The sequence below is a fragment of the Manis javanica genome, chromosome 16 (assembly GCF_040802235.1).
Source record: "Manis javanica isolate MJ-LG chromosome 16, MJ_LKY, whole genome shotgun sequence".
Classification (NCBI taxonomy): domain Eukaryota; kingdom Metazoa; phylum Chordata; class Mammalia; order Pholidota; family Manidae; genus Manis; species Manis javanica.
Genome location: NC_133171.1, coordinates 70,027,544 through 70,041,273, shown reverse-complemented (window position 1 = coordinate 70,041,273; position 13,730 = coordinate 70,027,544). Strand labels below are relative to the sequence as shown.

The window sequence follows — 13,730 nt, the reverse complement described above, 5'->3', positions numbered from 1 at the left end:
ACTTTTCTTACACTTTTCTCTGATGTTTACTTTTATTTTTTATTAGAGTAACTGTAAGTCTGAGGAGAGGAAATCCCAAGGCAAAATACCTCTAAAAAGCGAAATAGGTCAAAGGGAGAAATAAAGTTTAAAACCCGTTTATTGCTTAAGAACTGCAGTCTGGGCAGAAGCAAGCAAGCAAGACCCTCCCCCTCACCTCTCAGGTTCAGACACGCCCTCGGTTGCCCAGGTATTTACCCATTGATATGGAGATGAACTCCTCTCCACCCCTGAGGATACGCAAATGTGCTAAAACCAGGCGAGATATTCTGGAAATGTTACAATTTTACCCATAGTAACAAATGTATCTATTTTAAAAAGTCACAAGTACTCTACGCATTGCGGGGAAAAAATAACATTCCCTTGCCTTACTCTTCTCCCAACTCCATTCCTGCATCCAAGAGGCAATCCTTTCAACTCTTTTAGCTGTTTCTGCTGATATTTATCTCCATGTTTCTAAACACTCTTCTTTAGTTACTACTTTTTCCTTGATTATTTTAAATACTATATGCTGAATTATTCTGGTGAAGCATAAGAATTTAGTACTTATGAAACATCCACCCATCTCACTCATATACATGAACCCTTTTCCCTGTACAGTTGTATCATAATTCTTGATAAAACTATTTAATGTTTATATTGTTATGACATAAAAATACTATTTACTAATGGCCTTTACAATATAGTATACAACTTACAATGGGGTATATCCTAATCAACCCACCGTTAAGCTGAAAATACCATAAGTTGAAAATGCATTGAATACACCTAGCCTACATACCACCACAGCTTAGCCAGGCCTACCTTAAACATGCTCAGAACACTTACATTAGCCAATAGTTGGGTAAAATCATCTAACACAAAGCCTACCTTATAATAAAGCACTGAATATCTCATGTAATGTATTGAATACTGTACTGAAAATGAAAAACAGAACGAGTAGTGTGTACAGATTGGTTGTAAGTGTATCAGTTGTTTATCCTGTGACTGCACAGCTGATAAGGAGCTCTGGCTCACTGCTCTGCCCAGCATCGCAAGAGAGCATCGGACTGCATAGCATTAGCCTGGGAAAAGTTCAAAATTCAAGACTCAAAGTATAGTTTTTACTGAATGCATAACAACTTTCACGCCATTGTAAAGTCAAACAATCATAAGTAGAACCATGTGTAAGCCAGAGACAAAAATATTTTCCTTCTGGTATAGCCTTTGGTTCTTTCAGAAGCTGGTAATTGGACCACTTGTTCATTTACTTCATTTTCTATGTACTATTATGAATTCTTCCTAAACGCTCTGGGAGAGTTGAAGGACTCTCAGTGTGGTCAAATCCTCAGGTAACCTGTTGATCCCACTCATTCTGCCCCCGGCCCACCTCTGCTATCGCTTTCTATCCGACCTAGTCTGGCCACCTGGTGTTCAGGCCTACTGCACAATGCCACGTTAGGTCTCACTGCGCTCTCCACTGCAAATTATCATCATCTATCTCCTGTGTTGGCTTCCTTGTTTCCCACAACCTACATCTGTTTCTTGGGGTTTCAAGCTCATTTCCTCATTTTAATGTTACAGATCCTTCAGTAGTATCCTGAGAAACGTGGGCAAAATGTAAAATTTTGAAACTGCATGTCTAAGAATGTCTTCATTTTACCCTCACTATTGATTAATAATTTAGGTGGATATAGAATTCTAAAAATCAATTTACTTCAGAATTATATAGACATCGTTCCATTTTCTTCTGGCTTACAATGCTGTTGATAGGTTCAATGCCTTGCTGACTTCTCATTCTTCATACGAAATCTGTTCTTTTCCCTCCAGAAGCTTTCAGAATCTTGCTTCAGTCTGGGTACTCTCAGGAAAAAATAAGTCATTTTATGTATTCTGTATATAAGAAACTTGATATAGAATTAGGGACTTTCATGGTTGTTGGAAAGCTGAAGGAGCAGAGGTCATGGACGCTGTCACCAAAACTCAGAGGAGTTCATGCTAAAGATCTCGGCCTGAAGCATTGAGGCAAGTGATTCTCAGAAGCTTTTAGAAGTTCTCAAGAACCTCTGAGAAGCTGCCATCAAGCTCTCAGAATTCAGTAATGAAGACGGTAGTTCTCAAGAATCTGCCAGGAAGCCACGGAATCTCCTGTCTACCAACACATTTGACTGCAATTGTCAACGGATTCACTCCCATCTCCCAACCCTCATACAAGGTCCTCCCACAAGCAAACTCTAACCAAAAACCGTTCAGACGAGGGGGCTCTGGAAAGCGCAGCTCAGCCTGGAAAAGGAGCGATAGTATTGCTGAGTGAAACACAGACACTCTGGCACAGTCTACATCTTTGTCAACTCAGCCTCCAAACACCCACTCCTTGTCAACATTTAACTTACAAATACAGATATGTTCAACATTATGCTTTCCCATTACATGATTCAACAATTCTTCATACAACCAAACCTCAAAGAAGAAATCCAAAGTTCTACTTTTCCACCTTTGAATAAATGTTTCCTCATCTTTCTTCTGATTCACAGTCTTCTTATGCTATCCTAAAACTGAAAACTGAGATGTGGAAACAACCGCAAGGTAGACATGAATACTACTAGGTTTTGTGGGAATAAGAGAGGAGAAAAAAGAAATATCAGTTAATACATACAGATGTCCATACAGAAGCAAGACAGGAAATACTGTTTCTGTGACTGGTCACAATGCCACAGTTGGTATTTACATTCCCTTCTCCTACCACCCATTCCCTCATTCCATTTGTTCCCCACAAGCACCTCAGCCAGTCACATTTTATGGGGAGGGCCTGGTAGGCCTGATAAACTAAATCTTTATTATTGAACTTTTCATGCCATAAATGGTCCTGCCTATAGTAAAAGTATAACTTTTACTATAGAGCAGGAAAATATTGAAAGATTACCAAGAGAATCTCTCTCCTGGGTCCCAGGCATTCCTCCTTGCTCCCATCATGTCATAGCAAAACAATTGACTCCTGAAAATCAACATCACTTTTCCCATCCAGCACAGTGACCCTCTTACTTACCTGACAAAGTGACCAGATGGAAATCTAAGCTTCCTGTTTAACAGAACCATCGTTTGTGTCCCCTGATAGAAGCATCCCCTGACCTCTAAACCAGCAGAGCTCAATGCTATGGAGATGGAAAGCAGAAACGGTGCTAGTAGATGATTAGTTGTAACAGTAAAAGGAGCTATTTGCATTCACACCCCTTGACTTCTAAAACTGTGCATCTTTACTGTGGGGAAAATTTTGCATTATAAATTAATCACTGGTTCACAGTACATCCTGCATCTCAGTCATGATGCCAGCAGCTCCACAACATGGTTTTCCCAGCTGGCACCATAACAGGATTTCCACAGTCCATTCTATCAGGCCAAGCTTCAGGATGGGAAACACTGCAAGTCGGTGAATTCCAAATAACTGTATGAGCAACATCACGCTTTCAGGAGTCAACTGATAGGCTTCATTCGCTTTTAAGTAAGTTCCTCATCAGGAGTAATGCTAAGAAGAATTCCATAATCGTAAATAAATCATTCATTCTGTAAGTCCAGGAATGATCATTTTAGCAAAAGCAGTGGGCAGGGAAGGCAAATTTGTCTTTAGCAAGAATGAATCATTGTTGCTGACAGGATGGAAATGGTCCAGTGTTCTTACACTGCCACCAACTGGCCGGCTGGTTCCCCCAAACAACAGGGCCACATCACGGGCTCAGTGTTGGTCTTCGCTGTTTGTTGGCAGATTGGGGGCCCAACAGGGACCACCGCCAGATAAGATTTAGTGAGTAGAAGTCCGTGTTACTGAGCTTTATGTACATCTACCACCATGGGAAGATTATTCTGGGAAACATAGTTCCCAAGATTAGAAAAGAGTGCTGGTGGTACTAATTTGGCAGCAGATAACGCATCCCAGATCTTTCCTTTGCCTCCTAGTGCTCTGAATGTTGACTATGATAGGCCTTGGTCGGGGTGGGGAGTGTAACGGTCTTCTTCTTTGCTTACTCTGTTTTTTCTGGAACTCCTAACAGTATGATGGACATCCAGGTTTGGTCCTCTAATTTTCTTATGTTTTCTTCTTCCCTTCCTTTTCTCCCTCCCCTCTTACTCCATTATCCACACTCTTTTTTGTTCTTTATGCCGTATTTCCTTTAATTTATCTTCCAAGACTTCTATCTATTCATCCATTTATTTGGAGGTTTTTAAAAGCTTTTTGTATTTTGAAATTATTACAGATTGATAGGAGGTTGCAAAGAAATGTTCTGGGAAGTCTCACCCTTCTCCCAGCCTTCCCCATTAACATCTTACACAACTATAGTAGAATATCACAACCAAGATATCAACAGCCCCCAAAATCAAGATACTCAACTGTACCATCACCACAATGGTCCTTCACAATACCCAACACCTATCCCCCACCTCCCCCATCCCTAAGCCCTGGCAACCACTAATTTATTTTCCAGTTCTATAATTACGTTATTTCAGAAATCTTACATAAATGAAATCATATAACATGCATCCTTTTAAATTTGCTTATTTTTCATTCATCATAGTTTCAGCCAAGCTGTTATATTTATTAACAGATCGTTTCTTTTTATTGTTGAGTAGTACTCCAATGCACTATAATTTGTTTAACCATTCATCTATTGAAGGATATTTGGCTATTTTCCAGCTTGAAACTATTAAAACGAAGCTGCCATGAACATTTGTGTGTCTATTTATATTAGTTTCTGCTATATTACTCATTTCCAAATCTCTTTGTTGTTCTTTGTTTCTTTTTATAACATCTTTTTGTTTTATGTGTATGGTACCTTCTGCTGATATTAATTTTAATTTTAAAAATGTTTCTTCTATTCTTTACATTTTCTCTGTTCCCTATGATTTCCAGCGTTTGTTTAAGACATATCAACAGTTTCCTCAAATGTGTGATGAATATTGGTTATTTAAATGTGTGATGAATATTTAAAAGTGACACACTACAAAATTTATTGGAAGGGGGCTCCTTCACTAGTCAGCTTCACTGGGGAGGAACTGGCAGTTTGCTAATTAGTGTAAGTTAAGCTTTGTTGTGGGAATAAACAACCCCCAAATCTCAATAGGATAGGGATTATTGTGCTATTGGTTTAGCACGATCAAAGTTTGTTTCTCACTAATGTCACACTCTAGTGTAGCTTCCACAGAAGTAGCAAAATGGAACAGGAGACTGTGTAAAGTCTGAGAAAGAGCTAATGTCATCATGAAATCTCCACAGAGCCCCAAAGCTTGGAACTGGGACAAGGGTGGAGGAAACGGTGTATGGGAGCAACTGCAGTGGTAAAGTCGGGGTTAGCAGTTGGAATTACGTCTGTTTCTGTAAAGATGTTTAAGATTCTGCTAGAAGATGGCAGGTTTCTTTGCCACAGCTTGAGGTTCTTCAGACCATACTTCATATTTTTGCATTAAGCAGGCATTCTTTTATGATGAATTTGAGCAAAGACAATATGTTTTGACAGCCTGGTTCCGGCTCCAAATCATTTACTTATATTTTTACATGTGGACAGATACCCAAGAAACCACCAGGCATCTGAAGAATGCATTCAACATCAAAAAGTGACACAACGGCAAATACGCAGAACAAATTACCTTGGAGAAAATTTGGCTAACAAGTGAAAACATAAAATTCTAATTATCATATTAGATGTTGGTGAAGACTGTAGGTAGCAATAAAACACCAAAGTGGGCTAAATTAAACTACAATCAAAAGCTAAAAAATAGATTTTGAAAGTTAAAAAAATATCATTCAAAGCAACAAGATTGGAAGAAAAAGTTAATATCTCAGGTAGTAAAACAAACATACAAAGAGATAGAAAATATAAAGAAAAGAGATATGATAGTCTGAGACATACATTGACTAAGATGGATTCCGAAATATGCTATAAGAGGTCAAAACAACAGGATAGAAGAACTGGAGAAGAGGAGACAGGAATACAAAAGCAGAGCTTGGTGTGCAGCTGATCAGTACTTCATTCACTGGATAACATCCACAGGTAGAGCTGCTAGTCATGGAATAAATGTTTTAGTTGCATATAATTTAGAAACGTACATTATTTGGTAAGTCCATCAGGAAGTTATTAAACTCTAGTTTGAACCTTAGCACATAAAATTTAGGACATGTAATGTATATCAGTACTTTTTCCTAATATACCAATAATCTAACCTTGAGCTATTGGCAAGTAAGAAGCTGAATGATGCATTCCACTAGCCAATAAATGGATCACTGGTGTCTTTATAAAAAGAAGCTGTATTTTCCTTTGCTGATTGATTTGAAGTGAAACTTGTCCTGCCTAACTAAAATGGTGCTATTGTGCCTTTCAAAGACACCTAATTAAAGGTTTTATAATCATGAAAGCACAAATGCAACCCCTCCCACCCAAAAAAAGCCTACAAAGTTGACAGTATTGACATCATAGATTTATAAACATACCCTACCCAACTCAATATCTGTCCTTTTTATTTGCCCGAGAAAACAGTATTAGGTTTTCTAAGAGAAAGAGAAGTATCTTTTTTGTGATATTATCTCTCCTGTAGGGTTTTAAATAACTATGTGCTTATGGGGTAGTTTCTACCCATGTACAGAACACAGGACACACATGGATTCTTATTTGTGGTTGTTTCTAGCACTGTGATAAGCAAGTTTAACAACCATACAAAGACAAGGAATCTTTCCATCATTAAGCCACAATTTTAAATTTCATTTAGAAACTTAAATCCAAACTAGTGAGTATTAAAGTTGTTGCCAACCTTTATAATCCAGTCATTTTTCAAAAATAGTTCCTAACCCAGCGAGGGTGACATTTTCTCTATCTTTGCCTTATGGAATATACACTTACCCTTCTCACACAAAATTTCCTTTTTAAAAAGTAATTATTTTCTTTGTCACTCTTTTCCTTGCAATTATGGTGGCTCAAATGTCCTAAAACTTTTAAACTTCTCTTCTAGCATAGCATTTGTAGCAAATATCATTCTTGACATACTTATTCCTAAGAAGGAATACTGATTGTTTTTTTTAAAAACAACAATAACAAAACAACCTTATTAAGCTCAGGGATAGACAATGAATCGGATAAAAAGATAATGAAATTTGGTTATCTAAACTCTTTGTCAATTTATCTTTTTATAATTATAATCTTAGATTATAAACTTAGTTTATAATCCCTTGAAGTGGTTGGACTAATGTCACCAGTGGTTTGGGATCAGTGTCAGATGGTTTGAATCATTCCTTTTTCTTGTAATTAAAATGATCCTACTGATCTCTATTTCCCCTTATATTCATTGTACATATGAAAGAGTACAGCGTCTTTGCTAAAACTTAAGCCAGACCTTAGGGCTGACCTTTCCCTCGTGGTCGTTACCGAGTCCTTCTGCCCTGTAACCACTCGCTGTAGCATCCAGGACACTGTTGAAAACACAGAAGTGGATGTTGGACTGGGACTTTGTAGATATAAACCTTTGTGCTTTCAGCATAGAAAAATAGCCAAAACAGAGACAGTTATGCTCCTTCAGGAAAACAAGGGGTAAAAGGCCAAAAAGATCCTTGAGGGAAAGGGCACTGGTTTAAAGAAAACAGTACAGCACAGAGTCATTAAAGTAAAGGAAAGATGACGTTTTTAAGGAAATGTCAAATATGGTCTCAAGTGCAAGGGAGAAAGAAGAAAAAAATGTTACTGCAATTATCAAGAAAATCAGTAAATTTGGGGAGAAAGATCAGCTTCTGCTATGTGGTGGAGATGTATGTCAGAATGCAGGGGTTGAAAGAAAATATGATTAGTGAGGAAATGGTGGAAAGTGATGGAAAGAATTCATCTCTAAGGAAAAACAGGAGAAATGGTTAGAACATAGAGAGGGTATGTACAGGTAAAGACATAGAAACCACAATCGCCTTCTTATTAGACTCATTATTTCCAACCACTTGTCTATCGATTCTCTTTGATTTTCTATTAAAGCAATCATATAAAACCTCCCTCTTTTCTCCAAGAGTTCAGAAGTAGAGGGAAAAAATGCTAATATTTTCCAGAAAGGTGGCTGAATAAGCACACATTTGTCTACCTCCTTTTCCCAAAATGCACAGAAATTAACTAAAAGAAGAATGAAACTATATATATTGAAACCAGGGAATGAATATAACCTCATATTGAAAATTCTGAAAAATATCTACAAGGTATACGGGAATTTGGATGAAGTGAAAGAACTGCATGTTGGTACCCAGCCAGCTACTCTGATACTGAGTGAAATAATTCATTTCAAAATATAAGTGAGAGGGCTGGGCAGTGTCAAAACACCTTAGAAAAAAGAAGTGGAAAACATACAGCATAGGAACCATTAGGGGAGAGAGACCATAAGACCAAGTCATCTGTAGCCTCTCTGACCCAGAGTTCTAGTCAGTAGCAGCTGTCAGGATTGCTGGCTCTGATTCTGGGGTTGGGGAAGGATAAGACCAATGTTAAAGAGGTAAGTCCCAGATATAGTGAGAAAATATTTGTAGACAACATATGAAGCTGTTCACAGTACCTTATCTCACATGCAGAGTTTGAAGGGTGCAGAAATCACAAACAGCCACTTCTTATCTCTCTAGCTCAAGTTCAAAGGGTACTATTAATGTAGCTCCTAAGGAAATGGGGAGAAAGAAAAATCCACATTATTCCTGGATAGAGGTCCTGGTTGTGGTTTCCTTCCTCTTCTTCCTTTAAGAACTACCTATTAAATATCTAGTTTGATGCTGATGGACAGTGACTGTGAAGAGGTATGTGGGGGGGACTTGGTGAAGGGGGGAGCCTAGTAAATATAATGTTCTTCATGTAATTGTAGATTAATGATACCAAAATTAAAAAAAAAATTGTCTCGCTTTTAGTTAGCACTCTTATCTTTATGGACACAATTACAAACTTACTGTTCTATTTTGTAATTATAAATTATTATAAAAATAAATAAATGTGACTTCAAATTAAAAAAAAAAAAATATCTAGTTTGAACCAGACATTGTGCTAGGCACTAGGAATCCTCATGCAAAACAGGTCTTACTGGGGAAAGTGTATATTAAAGTTATACAAGAATTCTAAGTAAAATAAACTAAGTGCTGGGTGCTATAGGAACACTCACAGATAGCCTCTATGTAGTCCAGGTCTCAAAAGAATATAAACACGAAAGATCTAACAAGGGATCTATGAATTAGGTATATCAAAAAAGGGAATGAATAAGAGCATAATTTTTAAAAAGCCAATGAGTGCTAAGCTTTGGAAAAACTACCTTAAGAAAAACAAGATAAAAATTGGCAAAGAGTTATAAGTCTTATGGTGTGTAATTCTCCTTATATGTTGAATTTCTCATTGCCTCCTGGGACATACTGGAATCTAACTCTAGTTATTGGTCTATATGCAATGGAAGTGATAGGGAGACTATTGAGGAAAATTAACTTCTTGCAAGTAATTTCTCAGATAAAGAAGTGTATTCGTTTCTTAGGGCTGCCATCACAAAGTAGCACAGACTGGGTGGGCTAAACATTCGAAATTTACTGTCTCAACCTTCTGGAGGCTGCAAGTCAAAAATCAGTGTGTCAGCAGGGCTGGTTCCTCCTGCAGCTGTGAGGGAGAATGTGCTCCAGGCCTCCCTCCTTGGATGGTAGACGGGCTTTTTCTCCCTGTTTCTTCACATCTATTGGTACCTCTGTGTCCAAATTTTCCCTTTCTATAAGGACACCACTAATCCACCCTACTACCCTCACTATCCACCCTAATCACCTCATTTTAACTTGACTACCTACTACTAAAGATCTTATCTCAAAATAAGGTCACATTGAGGTATTTGGAGTTAGGACTTCAACATATGAACAGGGTAAGGGTAGAAGAAATTCTCTTGGCCCAAATTCTCTTATATATCTCAAATATGATTCAGAATCTTCAATATGGGATTATGTTCATTCCCTAGTTTCAATATAGTTAGTTTTCATAATTTCCATACAATTTGCGAAAAGGAAATAGACAAATGTGCATAGCAAGAAGTTATGACATCTTTTAAAAAGGACGGTGGGGTTTTGTTTTTGTCCCTGGTTCCTGGTACAGGGCTCCTGAAACCCATGGAATCTCCTGAATAATAAGAGTCTCTCTTATGATACTGAGATGACTCATGGCTGGAGGTCCCTAGATAGCTGCTCACTAGAAAGACCAAGGCATGATTAGAGCCGTGATTGTCAGCCCCACCCCCAACCTCCAGGGAGGGGAAACAGGCTGGAGATGGAGTTCAATGATTTGTTCACTTTTATCAAACACAATGAAACCTCCGTAATATTCTCTAAATGACAGTGTTCAGGGTGCCTCCATGGGCTAGGAGAGTGATGTGCCCAATAAAGACATGGAAAGTCCATATCCCTCCACCTAATTTGTCTCTGGGCATCTCTTCCAATCGGCGATTCCTGAGTTGTATCACTTATAATAAACTGGTAAGTAAAGCACTTCTAGTGAACTATTGAATCCTAAGGGTGTGGGACTGTGGGAACCCCTGGATTTGTAGTCAGCCAGACAGAAATGTGGGTAGCCTAGGCTCCCCATATGTGGCTGGCATCTGAAAATGGGGTAGTCCTGTGCAACTGAAACTTAAATTTGTGAAATCTGATGCTGAGTCCAGGTAGATAGTGCCAGAATTGAACTGAGTTGTTGGACACCCAATTGGTATCTGGGGAATTGGAGAATTGATTGGTATTGGAAAAAATATCACATATTTGGTGGCAGGAAAAAAAAAAAACCTTAGGAGGATTAAGAAGAAGGAAGTAGAGGAAGCTCATGTTGTCAGAATTCAGAGTGAATCCTCTCAAGTATCCCCAATCCAATTTGCAGTCTTGATTGTTTCCTAATTCGGTGTCCTCACTTTTACTTAACACGACTTGGTGACTCTAACTAACAGAGTAAGTCAGCAACCCTAAACTTCAAATTCTGAGTTTAATTTTCAGCTACTTCAACCTTAGGGATGCAATATATAAGATGATTTGTTTTTTGTTTTTGTTTTTGTGTGTTTTTAAAAACAAAAGAAAATAAGTAAGACTTGAATTGAAGAACCTAATGGCAGATAAGTTAAAATAAATAAATAAAATGGAAAGGATTAGAAAAGACTGACAAGGACTGAAGATGATTTTAATTAGAGAATGATAGGACCATTTTAACAAAATCACAAGTAATCCACAGACATGATGTTAGAAACAGTAAGAGACTTTAACAAGGCGAATAGGTGTAAGATTGTCATATATAAGTCAGCTGCACTTCTTTATACCAGCAGAGAATCAGATATAGACTCAGATAGAGGGAGCTTACAGTATATGATAAAGGTAGAATCTCAAATCATGTGAGAAACATTATTGAATTAAGGGGTTGGGACAAATGATTAGACATTTGAGAAAAATAAATAAATCTGAATTTTACATAAATTGTTTTCAAATATACAAAAGCTTTTTAATTTTTCTTAAGGAAGACATTTAATCCATTATTTTACCATGATTACATTACACTTATACAAAGGTTCTTCCTTCGTCTCCTAAGACAGCACTTAACACATTGCTACTTCACTGCTGCCAATTCCTGAAAAGTTTCAGTACTTATTTCTAACCCATCTCTCATGACAAGTGATCAAGGTGTAGATGAGTCCCAAGAATTAGTGGGATTCAGAAAGTGCACATCATTCCGTTTCAGCCAATTAAATGAACACCATCCATCATAAACTCTTCCTTGTTTGGGTCATTAGGTCACAAGCTGGAAAGCTGGAAAGGAACATTTGATGGGAATGTTAATGGCAGGAAGAGGTTACTATCTTGAGAACTGCAATGCATTCACTTGAGGATTAGCCACTGGGGGAGCTTTAGGAGCGGGACGGGGTGAGCTCCACACCCACATCCACCCCGCCAACATCTTCACTCTAGTCCACAACTCTTAATAGAATCTTGTTTTTTCTGGCCCATTTTCCCAGACCCTCAAAATGCTCCCAATAACACTGTAGGACAAGCTTTGAGAAGTCACTTTAACACAACAGTTGCTGTGTCTGAAATGTTTTCCCTCTTCTATTAAAGGTAATTAATCATCTCTTGCCTCAACTTCTGTCGACTGATCAGGGAAGACCTAAGGATAGCTGACTCAGTATTATAAAGAGATAATTTGATTCCTCACTCAAATGAAAATGTCACAAATGTAGCATACTTAGATCTGCACATCTGTGTGGATCTTTGTCCATTTACCACCACCACAGGCATTAAAAATACAACTCCATCTACCTCACTCTCTCCCCAGTGGTGGTCTGGGTCCGGTATGTGTGGCTGATTTTAATATTCTGAACTGAAAAGTGCCATCAAGATGCAAAAAAATGATGCCTGTTTCTTTGAAGCTTAGAGAGGTCTTTTTCTCCTAAAAGGTGGGTCAAAGTGCACCAAGTTAATCTTGCCAGTCAACTAGTTTAAAATCTGGGCTCTCCACTTCTGAAAATCTGCATTGTGAATATCTCATTAACTACACTACAATCCACTTGAAATATTAGTATTATTCTTGATGAAAGGGTAATGGGGAAAAATTGAAATAATGCTAGCCTGCTGTGGCCTTTGATCGTTGGGCACAAATTGCTGTAACAGTAATAATTTCTGTATTTTTAATGAATCAATGCTATTTGAGTAGATGCAAGTGCCAGGCACGCTACTGGCTGTGACAGCAGGTTTGCTCCGTGAAGAAAGCCCAGGGGCCGTTTATCTCCCGGGCGAGCACTCACAAAAAAATGAGATGTGCTTCCTGCCCAGAGATGGGCAGGCTGTCCTCTTTCAGGTCCATGCTGTCCTGTGGTCCCTCCAAATCCATACAGAATCCAGGCCATGGGTCTAGTGCCTGACTGGGAGGAAGGTAGAGCCTTGCTACTCCAATGGACTTATTTTGAAATTGGCTTGTCCTTGAATTCAGCTTTGACTAAGCTTGATTCTGGTGATAATTCTGTTGTGGGAGTGCCATATGTCACCTCCTCCCCTCTGCCAGTCCCTCCTTCCCAGTTTTCACTCTTGAGAATGTGTGTAGCAAATTTTATGCTTGGACACTTAGCTCTGCCTTCCTTGCATAGTTCTTTATTGCTTTAATCAACTCAGGAGTCCAAATGGCTCCCTTCGAGCCTCTTAGCACATCAGACATTTCCCAGTTTACACAGTTCTAGCTTAATACTATAAAGTTTGGCAGAGTTAAGAGAACCTGAAATCAGGATTTTACGTGGGACAAAAGAGACCACCACACAAACACTATATTTTCTGGCATTTTCATATTAGGCACCAGTGAAGCTGGTCCAGCTACAATATCCCCTGTAATTCACTGGTGCCTATTGGGTGCCCATACCAGAGACCTTTAAAAAGTGAATTATAAAAGTTTTATAAGAAATAAACAGTTAAATATTTTTATAATGTTGGAGTAAGTAAAAGTTTTATAAGCATGGAAGGAAACCCAGATGTCACAAGGGAATTTAAGGTCTTCACAATTTAAAACTGTTTTATAGCACAACAAACAAAACTCTCCAGAGAGTTAAAAGATAAAAGGCAAAAAATAAAATAGAAATTTAAAAAAAATAAAAGGCAATCTGGAAGGAGATGTATTATCATGCTTGTGGCATGTCTTTGTTGTCAGTGTGGCAATGCCAGCTCTAAAACTAATTCCTTGAAT

General features: G+C 38.2%; 1 protein-coding gene across 1 annotated transcript in view; it reads right to left on the bottom strand.

Moving 5' to 3' along the window:
* LOC140846909 (bromodomain adjacent to zinc finger domain protein 2B-like) overlaps window positions 1-13,730 on the bottom strand; it is a 191,587-nt gene that overhangs the window by 124,945 nt on the left and 52,912 nt on the right. The window contains exons 4-5 of the mRNA XM_073225164.1: window positions 8,581-8,676; window positions 7,393-7,468 (exon numbers count right to left, since the gene is read on the bottom strand). The gene's annotated coding sequence lies outside the window, so the exon portion shown is untranslated. The remainder of the gene's footprint in view (window positions 1-7,392; window positions 7,469-8,580; window positions 8,677-13,730) is intronic.